We start from the raw sequence: 10,324 nt of genomic DNA on the forward strand, positions 1-10,324 counted from the left end.
GAAGCAGACTAACAGGACGGCAAATTGCATCCCGCTGTCCTAAGCCTAACGCTCGCCTGGGTCGGCGAAGGCGGTCGCCGAACCGACCGCCATCTTTTTTTTTACCCGAGTCGTGAACGGTGCTGGCTGCGTTGCGGTGACGACTCCAGCGGCCGGAATGGGAGAAACGAACGAGAGGAGCCTCCCAACTCCCCGAACGACTCGCGCGCGCATGCGCAGTGGCGTCGCGGATGCGTTCGAGGGCGAACCGTTCGTGTGGAAACGACCTGCTAAAACTCCCTATTAACTTCAGGGATCCGTTCTAAGCGGTATTTGTGCAATACAAAAAATCGTTGCATCGCCCCTTTAAAATCATTCATCCCAACCCAAAATTCATTTCATGGTCGCTTTAATTGATTGGCCCGAGAGTATAAGGTCCCTTAGCTAAAGGTACCTTTATGGCCGTGTGAATCGGGTATAAGGTGACTTGTTTTGCGTTCACCGACTGATAATTTTAAGTTGACCTTGGTGCTCTGACATCCCCTAGCGCCCTAGTCTCCTTCGCTCCCTCAGTTCTATTCGAATAATTCTACTTCTTGTTTTATTGCGGAACCAGTATGGCTAACTTGGAGAGATGGTGCGTATTTCTATTAAAAGAGCGACTTGACATGATTGAAGCGGATATTTTTTCTTACTGTTTCGTTTGTGACAGTAGTTGCGCTGTTTTGCTATGGTTATGGCGTAAATGGTCTTTACTTGACACAATAAACAAAATTGTGTAAAATAACCGCGGCATAAAAATGGCGCCATCACAATATATATTCGAATGTGAATTCAATTTTAATAAAGGATCTTGAAGTTATCAAAGAATAGGCGAGACCTTGTGTTCCGCTAACGCGTCACATTGAACAAACATATATCACCATTTAGTGTAGTACAATCTGGTCCAGATAGCCAAGCAAGACCTGCAAGGCGTTGTGTATCTACTAACAAGCGCGCCGCAACCAACACAAAAGCAAGTACTTAAATGCAGACTTTAAGGTATATGTACAGTGGCCCACTTTTTTAATAATATCAAGCGAGCGCCGACCGCTGAGACGGCAAGCGCTGAGCCGCGCAGAAATGCGGCGTTGCGGGAGAGATTAGGCGCTTGCGCACAAAGCTCTTTCCGTGACGAGCGTCGTCTGCTAGGCTATTCCGTTGACCGCACACAGCCCCTGTGCATTATCTGCTGGCACGGCTACCGCCTTTAAGCAAAGATCTGAACAGCGCCTGCTTTTATTTCCTCTTTTTTCGATGCTGCTCAGGAGTGGCATAAACCGCGCGTCATCTCGAGTTTAATTGACTCTTACCTTTTTTATTTCATGTTGGCGTTTACTTTTGTGAACACACAAAAAAAATTAAAAATACGGTGACGTGACAAACTGTATGCAACGATGTATTAAATGTTATACCGCAAACAATGCTACGAGCCATCAAACCAATTCAGTGCTTTCACCCTGCCGCGGGACATCATGCTTTCACATGCAGTTGTACCCAACGGGAAGGTCACGTGACACACTTTTAGTGACGGACTGGCCAAGATGGTTCGTAGCGTCGGCTGCGATACAACGCAAAGCAAAACGGTGTAGACAGCGTTTCCGCTTGGTATTTTGTATTATCAACTGCGTTGTTGCTGTCATCATCTAGCCTATGTAGCCGGGTTGTCGCACTTTTCTTTGACCAGTAGCCGCGCGCACATTTTTCCTCAATTCAAAAGTGCGGAAATTTATTTGTGCTTTTGCAGCAAAGAAAATGTTAACATATACGTATTGTGAGACTACATTTCTTTTATGTTGCAAGAGGTGCCAGATCAGAACATCAGTATACCCATTTGTAACGCGGTCACAAAAGTAGACGTCCACCTATTTTGTTTACAGGAAACCGCGAAACTCTCTGAGTGCTCCACAAGGTGCTGTTCTAAACGTTTCGACACGTGCATGGACGTAGCACTTGTGGACGGAATGAAATGTAAAGACGGACATGTAAGTTTTACTTTTTCCATTTTGTATTGCGAACTACTGGCGACAACAACGAAATCGACGCCGCGACGCGAACCCCCCCCCCCCCCCCCCCCCCCCCCCCGAAGCTCCGAAAGGAGTTTCTTCCGCCACAGCTGTCTGCGTCGTGACTTGGACTTCGCAGCCTAGGTGGAGCGTAAGTTCGTCTGCTTCTTTTTGCAGGTGTTGCGATGAGATCAGACCGCTGAGCTCCGATTGGCTCTGCTTGAAGGATAGTGGGAAGACCTCAAGGCAGCATGATTTGAGGTCTACACCTTGTATCCTTCAAACATAGCCAGTCAGAGCTCGGCGTTCTGACGTCACCATAAACCCTGCAAAAATAGCAGTTCATGGTTCAGCGATGAGGCAACTATGGTGCCTACAGCGCGCCTCAGAATGGTGTATCTGGCGTCCAAGCTGCACCTACATAAAAAGTGATTCCGAAAAGGCAACAAATGACGTCACAGAAGCCGGCGTCTCGTAGTGTTGGATGTCGAGATCCTGGTTGTTAATCGTAGAAATGCTGGTGAAAGGCACGACCGAACGTCAGTGTCGCTGTCGTCGCGGCGTCCCAACTTATGGCTGCCGAATCTTCCGTGGACTGTCACGCTGCGGCTGAACAGGCGTCCGCCGCATACACCACCACTGCTGAGACACTGCCAGGGTCGCGAACGGCAACAGCATGGCACGCCAATGACGTCATCACGAGAAAATTGAGGGACCACTTTCTTAGACGCGGTAAACACGTAGAAGTGGTAAACACACAAGTCGGAGACGCGTTTCGGCCATCAGAACGCAACTAAACAAAAGGTAATGAAGGGCGCCGATACAGCCCAATGGTGTGCAGTTTTTCTTATTCCATGAGATACAAAATTACGCCGGCTAACAACATATGTTCTCCTACTAAATGCGTAGCAAGAACCTCCGACAGGAGTACATTTATATAATAATAAACACCACAAAATTTGAATACGCGAGAAATAAACATGACAAAAATATTTACAAAAATGTATCCCTGATTATTTGGTAACAAACGTATCAGAAACCAGCTCATTTAAAACAGTCAATTTGGATATCTTCACACAAATCTTTTGTTGTTACCAGAACGGCCTGATGATCAGCGTGCAAGCCCATCCTCATCCATACCAGAAACTGATTATATATGTGAAGGGCTAGTGTTTACGAATGATAACCACTCCCCCAGAAATGTATCTTGCTTCCGAATTCGGCAAAATGACATCATTCCATAAAGAACATTAAATATTTCCTCTACTTTCAGTATCCCGTCGTATGGCGCATATAAACTTACCCACGGCACGTGAGGCCCGCATCGTTTCACGTAGAGCCCTGCATTCAAAAATCCGTGATGATATATTGCAATTGAAAACGAGCGTGTTGGTTAATAGATACAAAACTTGAAAGTATAAAACAGAGAGGACGAGGACGAGAACAGGACATCTTTCATTTGTCCTGTTCTCGTCCTCGTCCTCTCTGTTTTATACTTTCAAGTTTTGTTTGATATATTGCCATCATTCGCTTTGGTATAAATTTTACCATATCCTACAGAATCGCTTTGTCAACATATTTTTCCAAAAGATAAGGGAGAGTCATCTGTGCTTTAACTTAGGTAACCCGATTAAAGTCGGAAACAAAAAATTACTCCTTTTTCACGCTTCGTTACCACCTTAGTAACATCAAACTTAAGCTTGTATAGTTACGTAACCATGTGTTGACCTTGCAGCGGCGAGCAACCCGGTGACCGCTAAGCAAGTTCAAATCAATTCCTTCCAGTTAGGATTAAAAAGCTAATTTCTTTGATGTTGCAGCATTGCGTAAAGCACAAATGCGTCAAGAAGTAGATGGGCCAAGCATCGAGGCCAGCGCTACCTCCACGTCTTCCAAAAGGGCCACATGCAACAAACATAACACGAAGAGTGTGCATGCAATGCAATACAGCGATGGTATTGTCAGCCTTGGGGATAAGACATATAAGAGAGGAAGACATTAGGTGGCGCCCAGGATTGATTGGCCTCATCTGAAGATCAGACAGAGGTCCCATCCTACAAGACACAAATATAAATAAATTGCGATGCCTTCGCCATATCCACGTGAATTACCGAAATAAAGCAATATCAGACTTTGCACAAGACTGGTATATAGCTAGATTTCTCCACATTACAAAACGCAAGAGGGGCCTTGTCACAAATCTCGGCTTCTGGAATTACAGCACCACACAACAATAGTGTTCGGGCTAAAATTTAAATAAATATTTTACGCTCTCGTGTGGCTTAAATAGGTCCCGATTTAATAAGGTATCTTGCCAACGTTTCTGAGGTTTTCTGTTCAAATGACCAGTACTTAACGGAAATACTTACAATGCATCTAGAACACGCCACACTCCAAACCAAACAACAAAAAAAAAACGGTGCTGCTGCATTTATAGTATACGTCACTGTCAATCATAAATTAGGAACTAAAATTTCCTGAAGTTTCTGGGATAAGTTATAAAAAGATTCCCACTTAAAAAAAAACTACAATGCGAAGATCAGAAACTACTACTTTTTTTTCTTGTGTTCTGTAGGTTAACTGAGACGACAGCCGAAGCGCTGTACATTTTGATCAAACAAATTACACGCATTTATTTTTTTTATTTATTTATTCAAAGGCATTAACTATCCCATAGAGCGGATCCGACGCTGTCTGTAACCGCGAAAGAACGCGAAAGAAATGCCCATTTTCCCATTGGCAGAGCAAAACGGCTCCTCAATAGCCATTGGCGGCCGCTTCACGAGAGTGCGCGCTCGGCCGCCGCACTCGTGTCAGGCGTTGCCGGAGGGGGGAGGGGGCTGCGGCCGCTACTTCTCCTCTCGGCACCGAGGAACATGACAGCGCCGGAGGCATCTGCAGTATCGTCGGAGGCCGCAACCCTCAGCTGTAGCGAAACGTGACCGTCCACGCCAATAAACCGCAGACGAACTAAGGGAAGGGAAGGGAAGAGCGACATTCCTGCTTTCACATTCACAAGTCACAATAAGTGCTTAGATGTCCTTGGAATGTTTTCTTTGTTTAACAATATTCTAAGACACTTGAGCGGTGGTTAAGGCAGGGGTGAACGAAGCTTTCGGTACTGTACAAGTCGCTACGAATAATAGCTTAGGAACTTTAAGAAGCACAATGCGGTATTCTTCGAATACACGACCACTCGGCTAAAATGCCATTCGTTTTGAAAAAAAGACAAAGCCACCGACTGATATGATCCAGCCAACACCCTCTGAGGCTGCAGCGCTACATTTATTTCCGTCCCCACGGTAAGGATTAACTCAGTTTCATACTTAGGGTACAAAACTATCAGAGCTGCTGAGAACGGCGTGAGGCTTGGATTTGAAGTTATTTTGGCCGTCCTCTAGCTCGAAAACAGGCCTGATGGAGCCACGCGCTTGATCAAGTAGTGTTGCCAACGGTGTATGCTAAGTATAAAACGAAGTATAGTCAGTACTTGTATTGTGTGTACAGATCAGTCACCCCCAATGAACGTGTCCCTTTCTCTGCAGTAGATCCGTAATTTGTCCAAAGCAGTGTTATTCCTAGCCTATGGTTCCTAACATCGTTACCTAGTGGTTATACCCGATCGCAATTGGCTGGAGTGCTACCCAGGTTGAAACGGGCGGAAGCAGAGCCCTTTGATAAAATTCACGCTTTCAGTTACCGCTCACCATGTTGTACAAACTCGTAAGACATCTGCCGCGAGTGAATGCACCGCCGCCAGTCGCTTCAAAAGAAACAGGGTTGTGTGTATATTTATACACCCTAGACTTTAGTCCGCCTCAACGGGCGACGAGACTCCCAGCTGTAGATGAGAAATTTAGCCAGTCCGGTACCACCGCTAGCCTGGGGTCTTTGACGTGCATCACGCAGTAGTGATTCATGACCGCACGCCGGTACGATGCTCATCCAGAACGAAACGGGCAGGGGTCGGAATAGAACCAGTCGCTTCCACAGGCCGCTCATTTTAATGCTGCGCCGCCATCTGCTTCCAAGAGCCACTCCAGACGAATCCCGGAGAAAAGCTCGCCGGGGGAAAGCTCACCAAAGAAAAACTCACCGCAAAACCGGCGGATGCGGAGAAAAGCTCAACAGCCATTGAGCGTATGCGGAGAAAAGCTCACCGATTTTTTTTCTTCTTTTTATATGGAGGCTGTTGGATCATGCGTAACATATATAAATTTATTTTCATTAAAATTCGTCAGCTTTGTAAAAAAGAAAATGTCATTTTTCGAGTTATTTGTAAGCTTATTGGGTATATTGCTCCCAAATAAATACTTGCGGGCGAGTGTTTTCTGTGGCTTAATCTCTAGGCAACGAAAGCCTAACTGAAAACTTTATGAAATTGAAGGAGAGGAAAAAGTTCGAAAACTTCAAAACTGTAAATGCCGAAAATTCGAAAGCGCATGCCCAAGAACGCGGTGCCTGAGATTCTCTTTGAAGCTTTTGTTAACATTTGAAAATAAGATAAAACAGTCAGCATGATATCTGGGCTTCTTACTTCTACGGACATGCACGTTTTCTAGCCATTCGTGCTGGTGTTTCGACACGTTGCCTTTTGTGTGATAGTGACCTTCTACGGTGAGCCATTCATGACCTTCCGAGCAGCACACTGGCACCGTTGTTACTCGTGACCTATGTAAAAAGTATTCTTCTGTAAAGTAGCGAATAGGGCGAGTTGGTAAACGTTATACATGATGAAAACCGCTCAAAAGACGACGACGAAGTGAAGACAACAAACACGACAGGACGAAGCTGTTCTCGCAACTAAAGTTTTGTTAGTTAAATTAACAGAAAGAAAACAGCGTAATCAACTAACACCTACTTATCTATTAGGCACTACACAATATTTGGAGCTGACACGGTTCACAACACCGCTATTCATATTATCTCACAAAGAACAAGCCTCTTTATTTGACAGAGCTACCGACGGCGCACTGTCATTTCCAATTAATTGTCGTCATTTTTAACGGTGTACGATATTCCGATTTTATACCCCTCTTGCGGCTTCATTAATATACAAAATGGGTGATTACTAATTTCTGAGGAATTAGTAAATATGCCCAATGAACTTCAAGAACATTACAAAAAAGATGACATATTTTAAATGAAGTGACGAATGCGAATTGTGTTAAATTGCCACGTTTGACGCAGAATCCGCTAAGTTAATAAATCAGTGAGCTTTTCTCCGCATTCCCTCAAAGGCCGATGAGCTTTTCTCCGCCTTTGCCAGTTTTCCGGTGAGCTTTTCTCCGGTGAATTTTGTTCCGCCCCTTACTCCAGACATGGCCCATTTGGCGCTTCTTGGAAGACAAACGCAAACATATTGAGGGACGATGCGGATGCCGGTGACATCATCAGTGACGTCACTGATGACGTCATCAGCGGCTATGACGTCAACGGGGGGTCACGTGACCTCGGGGGTATCCCCAGGTCACGTGACCCCAGGGGGGTCACGTGACCTGGGTAACCATCGTGACCCTCGTGAGGGTAACCCTAGACCCCCCTTGTGAGGGCAACTCTCGTGACCCTCGTGAGGGTAACTCTCGTGACCCTCGTGAGGGTAACTCTCGTGACCCTCGTAAGGGTAACTCTCATAACCCTCGTGAGGGTAACCCTCGTGAAGGTTACCCTCACGAGGGTTACTAACCCTCGTAACCCTCGTGAGGGTTACGAGGGTAAGTAACCCTCGTGAGGGTAACTCTCATAACCCTCGTGACCCTCGTGAGGGTAGCCCTCGTGAAGGTTACCCTCACGAGGGTTACTAACCCTCGTAACCCTCAAAAGGGTTACCTTCACGAGGGTTACCCTCACGAGGGTTAGTAACTATCGTAACCCTCGTGAGGGTTACAAGGGTAAGTAACCCTCGTGAGGGTAACCCTCGTGAAGGTAACCCTTTTGAGGGTAACTAACCCTCGTACCCTCGTGAGGGTTACGAGGGTAGGTAACCCTCGTGGCCCTCGTGATCCTCGTGAGGGTAACCCTCATGAGATTAACCCTCGTAACCCTCACGAGGGTTACGAGGGTTGCGGTTACGCCGACGCCGACGCCGACGCCGACGGCGACGGCGACGCCGACGGCGACGCCGCTCAAGCCGGGAACGGGCCCCTAAGAGCTGCGCTCTAAAAGGGGTACGACAACTTCCTCCTCCATGCTCGCAACGGCAGCCGAACCGGAGACTGCGGAGACGGCTGCGTTCCACATAGAGTTATAGAGCGATGCGCTATATTTAGAAATCATTATTAGAGAGTTATGTGAAAATGTTTTTCTTCTTGGATTGGTAAATTCAAAAATATATTTTTGCAATATCTCACTGATATTAAAACGTTGGCTAGTGTTGTGCGGAGACATCGATCTTAACCCAGGTCCAAAATGTCCAAAATTGTACATTTTGCCGTTTATCACAATTTTAGCAAGGACACAAAAAAATTCATTTGAACTTTCTTTAAAACTATGATGCTTGGGAATGTACGAAACCTGCTATATTACCCAAGCATCAAGCAAAATGCATGGATTGGTGCTCCACGCGCCGCACGTGCTAACGTCAGCCGTAGTGACGTTTCTAACGCAAATACCTAAAACAAATTGTATCTTGAACGCGCGTTCGTCAACGCTTTATTTCGGTTATTTACTTCGAATCTTTTATACGGGGAAGGCGGGCACGTGTGGAGCGTGGAACACTAATCCCTGCGGGCGGCGGAGAAAAGCTCACCGGAGAAAAGGTCACCGGAGAAAAGCTCACCGGAGATAAGCTCACCGGAGAAAAGCTCACCGGAAAACCGGCAAATGCAGAGAAAAGCTCACCGGCCTTTGAGTGAATGCAGAGAAAAGCTCACCGATTTTTTTTAACTTAGCGGATTCTTCGTGAAGCGTGGTAATTTAACACAATTCACATTCGTCACTTCATTAAAAGTATGTCCTCGTTTTTGTGATATCCTTGAAGTTCATGGGCATATTTACTAGATTCTCAAAAATTAGTAATCACCCATTTTGTATATTAATGAAGCCGCAAGGTATAAAATCAAAACATCGCTCACCAGTGAAAAAGACAATGTATTGACAACTGTGACACTATGGATGTTCGTGGAACGGTGACAGTGTGCAGCCTAAAGGTCATGGGTGGCTCACCGTAGAAGGGCATTATCACACAAAGGCAAGGTGTCGAAACACCAGCACGAACGGCTCGAAAACGTGCATGTTCGTGGAAGAAAAAAGCCTCGATATCCTACTGACTGTTTTATCCTCTTTTCAAAGGTTAACAAAAGCTTCAAAGCGAATTTCAGGCACCGCGTTGTTGCGCCAGCACTTTCGGATTTTCGGCATTTAGTTTTGATTTTTAGGTTTTAGGCACACAATATTAAGTTCTCGAACTTTTTCCTGCTCTTCTAGTTCATGAAGTTTTCAGTTAAGCTTTTGTTGCCTAGAGCGTCGGCCACAGAAAACACTCGCCCGCAATTATTAATTTGGGAGAAATATACCCAATAAGCTTTACAAATAGTGCAAAAAGGGCATTTTCTTTTTTACAAAGCTGAGGAATTTTAATAATAATAAATTGAAATATTTTACGCACGATTTAGCAACCTTCATATACAAAGAAGAAAAAAAATCGGTGAGCTTTTCTCCGCATACGCTCAAGGGCCAGTGAGCTTGTCTCCGCATCCGCCGGTTTTGCGGTGAGCTTTTCTCCGGTGAGCTATTCTCCGGTAAGCTTATCTCCGGTGAGCTTTTCTCCGGTGAGCTTTTCTCTGGGATTCAATCCCTGCATTCTCCTTGATGCTTGGGTAATATAACTATAGGTCCATTGATTAATTATTTGATTAAAATTGACGCCCAGTCCTAGTTATCACTTAGTCTGCGGGGCATCTGTGCTTTATATGTCGCACGCATCTTGAATTGGATCCCATGCCTCATTCGAACCACGAATGTCCCGTAGACTTTGAACTTTGCACGTGCTCTCGCGGAAACGAAACCATAAAAGAAGCCACGCGCCCGCGCCAGTAACGGAGTATTTATCTTTCCATAAAAGCGTACGAGGGCGGGTTCATTGCTGTGTTTGTGCCATTTGTTTCCAAGGGCCGCTCGAGACACAGGTCTCGCGCACTGGCGCATTTGACGCTACTTGCAACACAAACGCAATGAGGGGCTTCATGTCTCTAACCGCCGCGCAAGACACGTGCCACGGGAGGGTGCTCCCCCACCATTCACTTCCAAGGAAGGGCCGCTCATTTCAATGCTGCGCCTCCATTTGCTTTTAAGGGTCGCTC

At 45.9% G+C, this 10,324-nt stretch overlaps 1 pseudogene; it reads left to right on the plus strand.

Annotated features, from left to right (window-relative positions):
* Window positions 1-4,209, plus strand: part of LOC115332078 — a 66,033-nt pseudogene extending 61,824 nt beyond the window's left edge.
* Window positions 4,210-10,324: the final 6,115 nt, after the last annotated feature.

The sequence above is a fragment of the Ixodes scapularis genome, unplaced genomic scaffold (assembly GCF_016920785.2).
Source record: "Ixodes scapularis isolate PalLabHiFi unplaced genomic scaffold, ASM1692078v2 PGA_scaffold4__175_contigs__length_147842914, whole genome shotgun sequence".
Lineage (NCBI taxonomy): Eukaryota > Metazoa > Arthropoda > Arachnida > Ixodida > Ixodidae > Ixodes > Ixodes scapularis.